Raw genomic sequence first — 16088 nt, forward strand, 5'->3', positions numbered from 1 at the left:
CGTGCCCCGCATATGCCCGTGGCGGGCCGGGGGGCGGGAGGCTCCGCAGGGAGGGCAGCGGGCGGGGCCGGGGCCTGCTAATGCCCCAGGCCCCTTTAAAACTCTTTTTTTTTTGCTCCGCCCCCCCCTTTTTTTTTCTCCGCCCCCCCCCTTTTTTTTGCTCCGCCCCCGTCCCGATATTTTATACTGCCAATCTGGTCACCCTAGTGACAGACTTTCTCATTAAAGACGAGGATGCAGTCACCTTAAAGAAGGACATAAAGTATTTTCTTTGTGTATTTTGGGGGAATATCCATGGGATTCCTTTGCAAATGGAAACAAATACATCCCAATACATTGCATTGATATGCTGCTTAACTGTGATTTACAAGTTGCAGCTGACGTTCATAATGCCTTAAAAGAAATGGAACACAAGTCAATGATCTTCAAAAGGCAATTCTTTTAATCTGCAATGCATGCTTTCACATCAGAATTTCAAAGCAAACTGAAGGCAACCATATCCAGCAGCGTACCCAATGGTCTCTACAGATCAGGATCTCCTTTTTGCCAACTTTAAAGTGTTTGAGCCATTTGTCAAGGCTCAGATGTCACAGGATTTTAATGACTACAAAAATATTTTGTGCACCTTCCCTTGCAAGACAGAAGAATTCAAGCAAGATTATGACTTGAACATAGCATGTGAACTGCCCTGTGGTGACAGCATAAAAAGAACTGAATACTGGAGAAGTGAAACCCAGTCATGTCCCATCCATCACAGAGACAGTAACTTCAGTGTTGTGGAAAGATCATTCAGTCTGTTCAGAAAAGTTCAAGACAGGTGTCTCAGGCACCTTTCTGAAGCCTGATGTGGTCAGCTTAATGTTGTGTACTCTAAGAATCTAAGCTCAAATTTGGAGAGCTTTCAAAATCAGGAATTGTCTGCTGGCTCTAGAAAATAATTATAAATACCAGGAACTGTAACAAAAGGCCCAAGATTTGTTTGTTTGTCTGAACTTTTTAGCTGTGGGAACTGAAGACTTTATGGGCAACATTCTGTGATTTAGGCTTTTGAATTAGGCTTGCTAAAAACCAAGCTTTAACTTTTTGAATCTCAACATCTACTGTTATTAAGTGAGGGTGAAGGCAATAATTATTTAATTCCCCACAACTGTGAAAATTCAAATCGATAAAATTTAAAAAATGCTTAAAATCCATTGTTTTGTGCAACTCAGAAAATTTAAATAAATTAGTATAGAAAAAATGCATAAAAAAGAGGACCCACTGTTTTTTCCCCATGAGTGCTCTAGCCTCAGAGCACCCACAGAGTCAGCACCTCTGCCCTCCACCATGGCGGAAACTTTTCCCCCTTTGCTTCACAGATATCATGCTGGACACAGCAGGCAGCTGTAACCACTGGGATAATCTTGTGAGTAAACAGCACCAGCACCTCTTCAACTGTCATTCTGCACCTGCCGAGCCAGCAGCGAAATATTTCTTTGGTGCTGCTGAGGTGGCTTCATGAGCCAGGGGAGCAAAAGGTAGGATGAGTCCCCCAGGATCACTACTAGCATTTCAACATCGCCGATGGTAATCTGCCAGCTGGGAAAGAAAGTCCCTGTCTGTACCTTGCTGGACAGTCCTGTGTTCTTAAAGATGCGAGTATCATGCACCTTCCATGACCAGCCAACCCTGATGTCAGTGAGGCATCCCCAGTGATCCACCAGCATTTGCATAACCATAGAAAAATTGTCCCTTTCTGTTGAGATACTTTGTGGCAGGGTGGTCAGGTGCCAAAATAGGGATATGCATGCCATCCATTGCTCCACCTCCCTTTGGGAACCTCACTGCTGAAAATCCATCCACTATGTCCTGCACATCGCTGAGAGTCACAGTCCTGCTTAGCAAGAGATGATTAATGGCCCTGCACACTTGTATGACAATGCCCCTTGCAGTGGATGATGATTTCTCACTGACCAGTAGCAATCTGGTGTTGCAGGTTTCCACAGTGCAATTTCCACTCGCTTCCCTACTGCTAGTGCAGCTCTCATTCTGGTGTCTCTGCACTGGAGGGCTTGGGCAGGCTCAGCATACTGCTCTAGGAATGTAACCTTGCACATACAAAAGTTTGGCAGCCACAGCTTGTCATCCCAAGCCTGCATTATGATGCAATCTGACCAATCAGTGCTTGTTTCTCAGGCCCAGAAGTGGCACTCCACCATTTGCAGCTGCTCTGTGAATGCCGCCAACAATCTTGAATTGGTTCTCACTATGTCCCACAGCAATCTGACATCCAGAAAATCATCACGTTCCCCGCAGCTCTTCTTGTGGCTCTGCAAATACCAGAGAATCATGTGTCCTATGCTTGCAATGCTCATGATAATAGTGCAGATCTGAGCAGGCTCCACGCGTCAGTCAGAGATGGCTGACAGTGACAAGTCCCACGTGGATTCGTGGGATTTTCAAAATAGGTGCAAAATTATGGGATAGAGAAGGCATTATGGAGTGGAGAAAATTGCATGATGGGAACTTGACCCCACCATTCCAGTCACCCTTGTGCAACTTGTTCCTGCCCCACCATAACTTGCCAAAACTTCCCAAAAGACATGGATGCACGGGGTTGGATGGTGGTGGGTTTCACACTGGGATACCTACCTATGGGGCACTGCGCCATGCATCGAGACAAGCGTTCCTGGTGAGTATGCATAATGCTGATGCAAGGAGCTAAGTATGTACGCGCACAAGCGATATATAACTGCAGTGGCTTTATGCTAATGTAACTTGTATTGGCAAAAGTTTGTAGTGGAGACATGCCCTTAGTAAAACAAACATTTAATGCACACAGAAAACATCATAAAATAGTGTAAAGCCTTGTCAATAGTATTCGGACTCTCTGAATAACTTTTAGACAGCAAATCTACTGGTGCTCCTGGTACAGGCTTGCTGACTTTGTTACTATTCAAAATATTTGAATGGACACAACATTTTCTATACTTTAGCACACACACATTCAAATGTATTCCCCTGTGATCTTGTCGCGGAGATAATTTCTCAGTCTTTATAGTGTGACCAGGACTCTTCAGAGCCTGAGACATGGCAGCGTCTCAGTCCTTTCAAACACTTCAGAACCTTGCCAGCAAACGCAGCGAGTCGTGGGAGGGGCATGAAGGGTCAAGTGCCGCTCCAGCAGCCAGCCTGGGCAGGGAGAAGAAGGGGTGGAGCCAGAGCCAGAAGAGATGAGGTGGGGCCAGAGCCTCTTCCAGCCACACTGCCTGGGATGCTGCCCAGTGCAGCGTCCCAGCTGACTGGGAGAGCGACTGGCTGCAGCAGTAGCAGGCTGCCCCCTGCCCAGGCTCAGCTTCTGGGGACAGCGGCCGAGCAAGTTGGAGCCCTCCAGCATGCTCAGAGTCGGCACTTGTCCCCAGAAGTTGAGCCTGGGCAAGGAGAGGGCTACCGCTGCCCCCTCCCCAGCCAGGTTCTCTCACAGCCAGCTACTGCTCCACACAGACATGCCAGGTGGGGCGGGGGGCTCTGACTCGCTCAGCTGGTGTCCCAGAAGCCAAGCCCAGGCGGGATGCATGCCGCAGCCAGTCATTCTCCCAGGCAGCTGCTGTGCTGCACCAGGCAGCATCCGGGAATGGCTCTGGAGCCTGGCTGCTAGGGAGAGCAGAGCAAAGAGCAGCTGAACATGCCGGGGGGAGCCCCCACAGCAGGAGGACAAAGCCCCCCCAAGGTAATGTGGGGAGGGGAGGAGACGGGGAGAGCACATGGGCCCTAGGGTAGGGTGGGGCGGGGAGGAGTCATGTGGGGCAGTCACATGGGGAGGTCACATGTCTTCCCCTTTAGCTGGTGCCCCCCCAGTATGGGGAGGCACCAGTCGTCTACTTGGGCTAATAGGTGACTGATCCTCTCAGTTGCTGGTGAAACAGATCTCTAGCCTGTATCCAGAGCGGTTCAGGAACTGGTATCCACATATAAAACACCCATCCCTGGATCTCTCTCAAAGGCTCTCGCTCTAGGGCACTATCTTCTCGCCATAAGCCCAGTAAGTCACTCAGCTGTTCCCCACTCTCTCTGTAATTGAAACAGAATCCCAGTTTAAAGCAGTTAGCTGATAGCTAAGTGTAAACTCCACAGGCTGGGTAGCCTCGAGGGACAATTGCTCTCCTCCCAGCTCTTCCTTTACAAGTCCAGAAGATACCGCGGTGGAGCAAACCTAGTCCTAATGCAGGGCTTCCCTAGCAAGCAAAGTCTGAACAAAATAGCACTCCCTAGTATCCAAAGGGGTACAGAATAGCATTCCCTAGTATCCGAAGTGGTACAGAATAGCACTCCCTAGTATCCAAAGTCGTACAGCCATTAAAGCAGACACAGCTCTCGGACCCAGGTGGATCAGCTGCTGAATCCACAGGGCTGTCTTTACCTCCTGTATTCATAACCACCCCATTAGCGCTCTCATTGGCTCAGCTGTCAGAGGGGACTGGGTGTGACCTGCTGGTCAGATTGTCCACAATTAAAACTTCCCAGATGGCTCAGAAACAGCTAAGGAGGACATCCAATAACCCCTGGCCACACCCTACTTCATGGTGTTTGTGAGTCCTTTTGGCTGAACTGCCCTGTCCTGCCCTCCGCACCTGTGCAGAGACACAGTATTCCATGTCTCCTCCCCACTGCTTCTCCCCCTTTCTCTGGTAGAACCAAAGTCAAAGGCTGCAATATAGATACTCCTGGGGGAATTCTGCGCCACTGCGCATGCACAGAAATTGTGTCCCCCGCATATTTCTTTGCTTTCCCGAAGAAAAATGACTTTCTGATGGGGAAGCAAAGGGAAGCCACAAGAGCAGTCATATGACTCTCCCCAGCGGTATATTTCGGGAGCCCAGGGCAGCTGGCAGAAAAGTAAATCATTGTTTGGCAGGGGGCGGGACTGGGAAAGACCCGGCTGGTAGCTCCTACCCTGTGCCGGGTTCAGCTGCTAGTCCTGGCTTGGTTGGGGAGGACAGGACTTCCTCTTCCCCTGCACAGCATCAGGGGCTGTGTCAGCCCCACCCCCAGATTTCTCCCCTGGCTGTAGGAACCTCTGTAAACTGTCTGTCCCCTCCACCCCCTGTGCTTCCTGTACCCATCACTCCTCAGTTTCAGGGGGAGGGATCACTGTACAGGGAGCTGCTCCCGCATCCGCCCAACCCCGTGCATCCAGACCCCCTTACACCCAGACCCTCCTGCTGAGCCTCACCCACCTACCCCACACACCCAGAACTCCCCCCTGATGAGCCACACTCCCCCCTGCACCTGGACCACCCCAACGAGCCACCTGCACCCAGATCCCAATCCTACCAAGCCCCAACCAGCTGCACCTGGATCCCCACCCCACTGAGCCCCACTCCCCCAGCATCTGGAACCTCCACTGAGCTCCCCACACCCAGACCCCCCTGCCAAGCTCTATCCCCCCCACACACACAGACCCCTCCCCCCCACTGAGCCTCAACCAACTTCACCTGGACCCCCCTGCAGAGTCCCATTACTGTTGCACCCACAACCCCCAACAAGCCCCTATGCATCCAGATCCCCACACTCACAGATCCCCCACTGAGCTTCCCACACCCAGATTGGGTTTCTAAAAGTATGTTAGCAACAAGAAGAAGGTCAGGGAAAGTGTGGGACCCTTACTGAATGGGGGAGACAACATAGTGACAGATGATGTGGGAAAAGCTGAAGTACTCAATGCTCCTTTTCCCTCGGTCTTCAAAGACAAGGTCAGCTCCCAGACTGCTGCACTAGGCAACACAGTATGCGGAGGAGGTGAGCAGTCCTCAGTGGTGAAAGAACAGGTTAAGGACTATTTGGAAAAGCTAGACATGTACAAGTCCATGGGTCCAGATCTAATGCATCCAAGGGTGCTGAGGGAGTTGGCTGATGTGATTGCAGAGCCATTGGCCATTATTTCTGAAAATTCGTGGCGATCCAGGGCGGTCCCGGACAGTTGGAAAAAAGGCAAATGTAGTGCCGATCTTTAAAAAAAAGGGAAGAAGGAGAACCCGGGGAACTACAGACTCACCTCAGTCCCTGGAAAAATCATGGAGCAGGTCCTCAAGGAAATCATTTTGAAGCACTTGGAGGAGAGGAAGGTGATCAGGAACAGTCAACATGGATTCACCAAGGGCAAGTCATGACTGACCAACCTGATTGCCTTCTATGATGAGATAAATGGCTCTGTGGATATGGGGAAAGCGGTGGATGTGATATATCTTGACTTTAGCAAAGCTTTTGATATGGTCTCCCACAGTATTCTTGCCAGCAAGTTAAAGAAGTATGGATTGGATGAATGGATTATAAGGTGGATAGAAAGCTGGCTAGATCGTCAGGCTCAATGGGTAGTGACCAATGGCTCGATGTATAGTTGGCAGCCGGTATCAAGCACAGTGCCCCAGGGGTCGGTCCTGGGGCCGGTATTGTTCAATTAACGAACTGGATGATGGGATGAATTGCACCCTTAGCAAGTTCGCAGATGAAACTAAGCTGGGGGGAGAGGTAGATATGCTGGAGAGTAGGGATAGGGTCCAGAGTGACCTAGACAAACTGGAGGATTGGGCCAAAAGAAATCCGATGAGGTTCAACAAGGACAAGTGCAGAGTCCTGCATTTAGGATGGAAGAATCCCATGCACTGCTACAGGCTGGGGACTGACTGGCTAAGCAGCAATTCTGCAGAAAAGGACTTGAGGATTACAGTGGACGGGAAGCTGGATATGAGTCAGCAGTGTGCCCTCGTTGCCAAGAAGGCCAACGGCATATTGGGCTGTATTAGTAGGAGCATTGCTAGCAGATAGAGGGAAATGATTATTCCCCTCTATTCGGCACTGTTGAGGCTATAACTGGAGTATTGCGTCCAGTTTTTGGTTCCCCAACTACAGAAGGCATGTGGACAAATTGGAGAGAGGCCAGCGGAGGGCAATGAAAATGATTAGGGGGATGGGGCACATGACTTACGAAGAGAGGCTGAGGTAACTGGACTTATTTAGTCTGCAGAAGAGAAGAGTGAGGGGGGATTTGATAGCAGCCTTCAGCTACCTGAAGGGGGGTTCCAAAGAGGATGGAGCTAGGCTGTTCTCAGTGGTGGCAGATGATAGAACAAGAAGCAAAGGTCTCAAGTTGCAGTGGGGGAGATCTAGGTTGGATATTAAGAAACACTATTTCACTAGGAGGGTGGTGAAGCACTGGAATGGGTTACCTCGGGAGGTGGTGGAATCTCTTTCCTTAGAGGTTTTTAAGGCCTGGCTTGACAAAGCCCTGGCTGGGATGATTTAGTTGGGGATTAGGTCCTGCTTTGAGCAGAGGATTGGACTAGATGACCTCCTGAGGTCTCTTCCAACCCTAATATTCTATGATTCTATGACAGCAGGCAGAGATTTAAAAGTGGCCAAGTGGAGGTGATGTGGTTGAAGTAAAAAGCTAGAACAATGATTTTTGCAGCAGCCTTTTTGAACAAGCGCGGGATCCCGTGCTTTGTGACAGGTCTGTGCCACTCTCAGACTTCATGTCCTCACCGCGCTGCCGTAGCCTCCTCGCCCGATTTCTCAGCATCTGCCTCTGGAAAAGGTGGATGATAAGGTGTGAGGTGTTGACAACGGCCATAACTGCAGCGATGGTCGCAGCGGGCTCCATGCTCGCAGTGCTGTGGCGTCCGCGCTGTCACTCACCAGAAAAGTGCACGAACTGATTGTCCGCCAGCACTTTCACGGAGGGAGGGCGGGAGTGACGGTTGGATGACGACAGTTACCCAAAACCACCCTCGACACATTTTTTTTCCCCAGCAGGCATTGGGGGCTCGATCCAGAATTCCAATGGGCAGTGGGGACTGCGGGAACTGTGGGATAGCTGCCCACAGTGCACCGCTTCCAATGTCGACGCTTGCCCCGTTAGTGTGGACTCACAAAGTCGAATTACTGTCCTTAGTGTGGGCAGTGTGTAAAATCGAACTACATACCCTAAGGGTATGTCTACACTATGATAATAGTTCGATTTTAACTTAAATCGAATACGTGGAATCGATATTAGAAAGTCGAACGTGTGTATCCACACTAAGGACAGTAATTCGACTTTGTGAATCCACACTAACGTTGTCAACACCTCACACCTTATCATCCACCTTTATGGTGCACTGTGGGATAGCTCCCGGAGCTATTAGCGTCAATTTCCATCCACACCTACCCTAATTCGACATGGCCATGTCGAATTTAGCGCTACTCCCCTCGTTGGGGAGGAGTACCGAAGTCGAATTTAAGAGACCTCTATGTCGAACTAAATAGCTTTGTTGTGTGGACGGGTGCAGAGTTAATTCGATTTAACGCTGCTAAATTCGAAAAAACCTCCTAGTGTAGACCAGGCCTTAGTGTCTTGCCTTTTTTGGGAACCCTTTTTTGTACACATGCCATGGGGAATTGGAACCAAACCTGATTCACTAATTAAGAGGTGTGGAATGAGCTCCAATGGTGTTTGTATTATTGGTAGGGCTGTCAATTAATCACAGTTAACTTACGTGATTAACTCAAAAAAATTAATCTTGATTAATCACAATTTTAATTGCACTGTTAAACAATAGAATACCAATTGAAATTTATTAAATATTTTGGATGTTTTTCTACATTTTCATTTATATTGTATTCTGTGTTGTAATTGAAATCAAAGTGTATATTATTTTTATTACAAATATTTGTACTGTAAAAACATTAAAGAAATAGTATTTTCAATTTACCTCATTCAAGTACAGTAATCCAGTCCTTTTATCTTGAAAGTGCAATTTACAAATGTAGATTTTTTTTCTTACATAACTGCACTCAAAAACAAAACAATCTAAAACTTCAGATCCTACAAGTCCACTCAGTCCTATTTCTTGTTCAGCCAATCGCTAAGACAAACAAGTTAGTTTACATTTACAGGAGATAATGTTGCCCTCTTCTTATTTACAATGTCACCAGAAAGTGAGAACAGGCATTTGCATGGCACTTTTGTAGCTGGCATTGCAAGGTAATTACATGCCAGATATGCTAAATATTCGTATGCCTTTTCATGCTTTGGCCACCATTCCAGAGGACATGCTTCCATGCTGATGACGCTCATTAAAAAAATAATGCATTAATTAAATTTGTGACTCAACTCCTTGGGGGAGAATTGTATGTCCCCTGCTCTGTTTTACCCGCATTCTGCCATATGTTTCATGTTATAGCAGGCTCGGATGATGACCCAGCACATGTTCATTTTAAGAACACTTTCACTGCAGATTTCACAAAACATAAAGAAGGTACCAATGTGAGATTTCTAAAGACAGCTAGAGCACTCGACCCAAGGTTTAAGAAGCTGAAGTGCCTTCCAAAATCTGAGACGAATGAGGTGTGGAACATGCTTTCAGAAGTCTTAAAAGAGCAGCACTCCGATGCAAAAACTACAGAACCCAAACCACCAAAAAGAAAATCAACCTTCTGCTGGTGGCATCTGGCTCAGATAATGAAAATGAACATGTGTCGGCCTGCTTTGCTTTGGATCGTTATTGAGCAGAACCCGTCATCACCATGGACGCATAGAATCAAAGAATCATAGAATATCAGGGTTGGAAGGGACCTCAGGAGGTCATCTAGTCCAACCCCCTGCTCAAAGCAGGACCAATTCCCAATTAAATCATCCCAGCCAGGGCTTTGTCAAGCCAGGCCTTAAAAACCTCTAAGGATGGAGATTCCACCACCTCCCTAGGTAACTCATTCCAGTGCTTCACCACCCTCCTAGTGAAATAGTGTTTCCTAATATTCAACCTAGAGCTCCCCCACTGCAACTTGAGACCATTGTTTCTTGTCCTCTGGAATGGTGGTTGAAGCATGAAGGGACATATGAATCTTAGCGCATCTGGCACGTAAATATCTTGTGACGCCAACTACAACAGTGCCATGGCAATGCCTGTTCTCACTGTCAGGTGACATTGTAAGCAAGAAGCGGGCAGCATTATCTTTTGCAATGTAAACAAACTTGTTAGTCTGAGTGATTGGCTGAACAAGAAGTAGGACTGAGTGGACTTGCAAGCTCTAAATTTTACATTGTTTTATTTTTGAATGCAGTTTTTTTGTACATAATTCGACATTTGTAAGTTCAACTTTCATGATAAAGAGGTTGCATTACAGTACTTGTATTAGGTGAATTTAAGACTCTCTCTTTTGTTTTTTTACAGTGCAAATACTTGTAATCAAAAATAAATATAAAGTGAGCACTGTACATTATGTATTCTGTGTTGTAATTGAAATCAATATATTTGAAAATGTAGAAAACATCCAAAAATATTTAAATAAATTATTGTTTAACAGTGTGATTAATCACAATTAATTTTTTTAATCATGCAATTAATCACAATTAATTTTTTTAATTGCTTTACAGCCCTAACTATTGGGTTTTTAGGCAACTTGGGAAGACAGAAACATTAAAAAAGCCTGATTGTTTCTCCTACGCCTGGTACATTTGCTGTCCCTGGCTGCTGGTTGAGCAGTAATATTGTGACATCAGAGATAATCAGCCACTCCCTTCGTACAGTTCATTTGCCTACCTGAATCACTATTGTCCCAGTTGTCATGGCAACAGCTGCCTTTGATTACTGATTTACCACAGAGAAGGGTAAAAGAAGGCAATGCAATGAAAGCAGTTTGGGTTTGGATAGCTCCTGCTGCACTCCTCTGATTTTGTGCTAGGTAAGTTACGCTGCTCCTTTTCCAAGGGCAGTTGTTTGTTATTTTCTTCAAAAAGAGCTTCAGGAAAATATAATACAAATTTATAGCTCTTTGTCTTGGATTTTATTTAGATGCAAATTACAATTTAAAGCTATGGCTTTCTGGATATTTACCTTTTAAAATGTGGGAAGTTCTAGTTATAGGTCCCTTCTTAGTTTTCTGTTAAAAAATGTCATTTAGAAGTTGCTGTCAAATTGCAGCTGCTTAAACAAATCAACCAACCAAATTGTTTGAAGACAGTTTAATCTAATTACTTTCTGTATGTTTGTCAACACGGATAATGGCTTGGATAATGGAGTGAAGAGTATGCTTATAAAATTTGTAGATGACACCAAGCTGGGAGGGGTTGCAAGCAGTTTGGAGGACAGGATTAGAATTCAAAACTATCTTGACATATTGGAGAAATGGTCTGAAATCAACAAGATGCAATTCAATAAAGATAAGTGAAAAATACTACACTTAGGAAGGAAAAATCAAATGGACAGCTACACAATGGGGAATAATTGGCTAGATGGTAGCACTGCTGAAAATGATCCGGTGGTTAGAGTGGATCACAGATTGAATATGAGTCAACAATGTGATGCAGTTGTGAAAAAAGGCTAATATTATCCTGGGGTGTGTCAAGGGGTCAGCCAGGGTCTGAGGAGCCACCCCGTCTCTGGTCTCCTACAGCAAGTGTCCAATGAGAGGCCACTTACTTCAGTGCAGAGTTGATACACCCCATCACAAGGGTGTATTAACAGGAGTGTCGTATGTAAGATGGGGAGGTAATTGTCCTGATCTGCTCAGCACTGATAAGGCCTCAGCTGGAATACTGTGTGAAGTTCTGGGTGCTGCATTTAAAAAAAAAGATGAGAACAAATTGGAGAGAATCCAGAGGAGAGCAACTGACCTATGAGGGCCTGATGAAATGCATCCTAGAATACTCAAGGAGCTAATAGAGGAGGTATCTGAGCCTCTAGCTATTATCTTTGGAAAATCGTGGGAGACGGGAGAGATTCCAGAAGACTGGAAAAGGGCAAATATAGTGCCCATCTATAAAAAGGGAAATAAAAACAACCCAGGAAACTACAGACCAGTTAGTTTAACTTCTGTGCCAGGGAAGATAATGGAGCAAGTAATTAAGGAAATCATCTGCAAACACTTGGAAGGTGGTAAGGTGATAGGGAACAGCCAGCATGGATTTGTAAAGAACAAATCATGTCAAACCAATCTGATAGCTTTCTTCGATAGGATAACGAGTCTTGTGGATAAGGGAGAAGCTGTGGATGTGGTATACCTAGACTTTAGTAAGGCATTTGATACGGTCTCGCATGATATTCTTATCAATAAACTAGGCAAATACAATTTAGATGGGGCTACTATAAGGTGGGTGCATAACTGGCTGGATAACCATACTCAGAGAGTTGTTATTAATGGTTCCCAATCCTGCTGGAAAAGCATAATGAGTGGGGTTCTGCAGGGGTCTGTTTTGGGACCGGCTCTGTTCAATATCTTCATTAACAACTTAGATATTGGCATAGAAAGTACGCTTATTAAGTTTGCGGATGATACCAAACTGGGAGGGATTGCAACTGCTTTGGAGGACAGGGTCATAATTCAAAATGATCTGGACAAATTGGAGAAATGGTCTGAGTTAAACAGGATGAAGTTTAACAAAGACAAATGCAAAGTGCTCCACTTAGGAAGAAAAAATCAGTTTCACACATACAGAATGGGAAGAGACTGTCTAGGAAGCAGTACGGCAGAAAGGGATCTAGGGGTTATAGTGGACCACAAGCTAAATATGAGTCAACAGTGTGATGCTGTTGCAAAAAAAGCAAACATGATTCTGGGATGTATTAACAGGTGTGTTGTGAGCAAGACACGAGAAGTCATTCTTCTGCTCTACTCTGCTCTGGTTAGGCCTCAGCTGGAGTATTGTGTCCAGTTTTGGGCACCGCATTTCAAGAAAGATGTGGAGAAATTGGAAAGGGTCCAGAGAAGAGCAACAAGAATGATTAAAGGTCTTGAGAACATGACCTATGAAGCAAGGCTGAAAGAATTGGGTTTGTTTAGTTTGGAAAAGAGAAGACTGAGAGGGGACATGATAGCAGTTTTCAGGTATCTAAAAGGGTGTCATAAGGAGGAGGGAGAAAACTTGTTCACCTTAGCCTCTAAGGATAGAACAAGAAGCAATGGGCTTAAACTGCAGCAAGGGAGGACTAGGTTGGACATTAGGAAAAAGTTCCTAACTGTCAGGGTGGTTAAACACTGGAATAAATTGCCTAGGGAGGTTGTGGAATCTCCATCTCTGGAGATATTTAAGAGTAGGTTAGATAAATGTCTATCAGGGATGGTCTAGACAGTATTTGGTCCTGCCATGCGGGCAGGGGACTGGACTCGATGACCTCTCAAGGTCCCTTCCAGTCCTAGAATCTATGAATCTATGAATCTATGAGGAAAGGATAAAAAAAATGGACATGTTCAGACTTGAGAAAAGAAAACTGAAGGGGGACCTGATAACAGTCTTCCAATATGTTAATTCCTGTTATAAAGAGTATGGTGATCAATTGTTCTCCATGTTCACTGAAGGTAGGACAACAAATAATGGGCTTAATCTGCAACAAGGGAGATTTAGGTTAGATATTAGGAAAATCTTTTTAACTATAATGAAAGTTAAACACTGGAACAGGCTTTCAAGGGAGGTCATGGAATCCCTATTACTGGAGGTTTTTAAGAACAAGGTAAACACCTGTCAGGGATAGTCCAGGTATACTCGGTCCTGCCTCAGTGCAGGAGACTCGACTAGATCAGTGGCTCTCAATTTTTACAGACAACTATACCCCTTTCATGTTCCACCTCACTTTAAAACTACTTGCTTACAAAATCAGACATAAAAATTAGGGCTGTCAAGCGATTAAAAAAATTAATCGCGATTAATTGCATGATTAATCACACTGTTAAACAATTTATTTACATATTTTTGGATGTTTTCTACATTTTCAAAAATATTGATTTCAATTACAACACAGAATACAAAGTGTACAGTGCTCACTTTACATTTATTTTTTATTACAAATATTTGCGCTGTAAAAAACAAACGAAATAGTATTTTTCAGTTCACTTAATACAAGTACTGTAGTGCAATTTTGTTATCATGAAAGTTGAACTTACAAATGTCAAATTATATATGAAAACAAAAACTGCATTCAAAAATAAAACAATGTAAAACTTTAGAGCCTACAAGTCCACTCAGTCCTACTTCAGCCAATCGCTCAGACAAACAAGTTTGGTTACATTTGCAGGAGTTAATGCTGCCCGCTTCTTGTTTACAATGTCACCTGAAAGTGAGAACAGGAGTTCTCATGGCACTATTCTAACCAGTATCGCAAGATATTTACGTCCCAGATGCACTAAAGATTCATATGTCCCTTCATGCTTCAACCACCATTCCAGATGATATGCATCCATGCTGATGATGGGTTCTGCTCAATAACGATCCAGAGCGGAGCAGACTGATGCATGTTCATTTTCATCATCTGAGTCAGATGCCACCAACAGAAGGTTGATTTTCTTTTTTGGTGGTTTGGGTTCTGTAGTTTCCGCATCTGAGTGTTGCTCTTTTAAAACTTCTGAAAGCACGCTTCACACCTCGTCCCTCTCAGATTTTGGAAGGCACTTCAGATTCTTAAACCTTAGGTCGAGTGCTTAGCTATTTTTAGAACTCTCACATTGGTACCTTCTTTGCATTTTGTCAAATCTTCAGTGACAGCATTCGTAAATCAAACAACATGTGCTGGGTCATCATCCATAGAATCATGGAATATCAGGGTTGGAAGGGACCTCAGGAGGTCATCTAGTCCAACCCCCTGCTCAAAGCAGGACCAATTCCCAACTAAATCATACCAGCCAGGGCTTTGTCAAGCCTGACCTTAAAAACCTCTAAGGAAGGAGATTTCACCACCTCCCTAGGTAACCCATTCCAGTGCTTCACCACCCTCCTAGTAAAAAAGTTTTTCCTAATATCCAGGCCTGCTATAACATGAAATATATGGCAGAATGAGGGTAAAACAGAGCAGGGGACATACAATTCTCCCCCAAGGAGTTCAGTCACAAATTTAATTAACACACTATTTTTTTAACAAACATCATCAGCATGGAAGCATGTCCTCCGGAATAGTGGCTGAAGCATGAAGGGGCATATGAATGTTTAGGATATCTGGCACGTAAATACCTTGCAATGCTGGCTACAAAAGTGCCAGGCGAATGCCTGTTCTCACTTTCAAGTGACATTGTAAATAAGAAGCAGGCAGCTGTATCTCCCGTAAATGTAACCAAACTTGTTTGTCTTAGTGATTGGCTGAACAAGAAGTAGGACTGAGTGGACTTATATGCTCTAACGTTTTATATTGTTTTGTTTTTGAGTGCAGTTATGTAACAAAAAAAAATCTACATTTGTAAGTTACACTTTCATGATAGAGATTGCACTACAATACTTGTATGAAGTGAATTGAAAAATACTGTTTCTTTTGTTTATCATTTTTACAGTGCAAATATTTGTAATAAAAAATAATATAAAGTGAGCACTGTACAATTTGGATTCTGTGTTGTAATAGAACGCAATATATTTGAAAATGAAGAAAAACATCCAAAAATATTTAATAAATTTCAATTGGTATTGGTTTCACAGTGCGATTAATCGTGATTAATTTTTTTAATTGCAGTTAATTTTTTTTAGTTAATCGCATGAGGTAACTGCGATTAATCGACAGCCCTAATAAAAATACAAAAGTGTCACAGCACACTATTACTGAAAAATTACTTTACTGCCTCATTTTTATCATAAAATTATAAAATAAATCAATTTGAATATAAATATTGTACTTACATTTCAGTGTATAGTACATAGAGCAGTATAAACACGTCATTGACTATATGAAATTTTAGTTTGTACTGACTTTGCTAGTGCTTTTTGTGTAGACGGTTGTAAAACAAGGCAAATATCTAGATGAGTTGATGTATCCCCTGGAAGACCTCTGCGTACCCCCAGGGGTACATGTACCCCTGATTGAGAACCACTGGACTAGATGACCTCTCACGATCCCTTCCAGCCCTACATTTCTATGATTCTATAGCACCAAGTAGTGAAATAAGGAGCGTCACAAATATATCAATGGCAATCAAATATACTCTGAAGACAACAAATGTGTACATGCTTTATTATTTAAACAGCACACATATAAAAGATTTTTTTATATTAAAAATGAAGGAAATTCACAAACAAAAAGCTTGGTTTGACATTAGTTAAGGTTGCTCTCATCAATAATCTAAGCTATAAAATATTAGGAAATACAGCCTTTAATGAT

The sequence above is a fragment of the Terrapene carolina genome, unplaced genomic scaffold, assembly GCF_002925995.2.
Source record: "Terrapene carolina triunguis isolate 2854851 unplaced genomic scaffold, T_m_triunguis-2.0 Scaffold212, whole genome shotgun sequence".
Lineage (NCBI taxonomy): Eukaryota > Metazoa > Chordata > Testudines > Emydidae > Terrapene > Terrapene triunguis.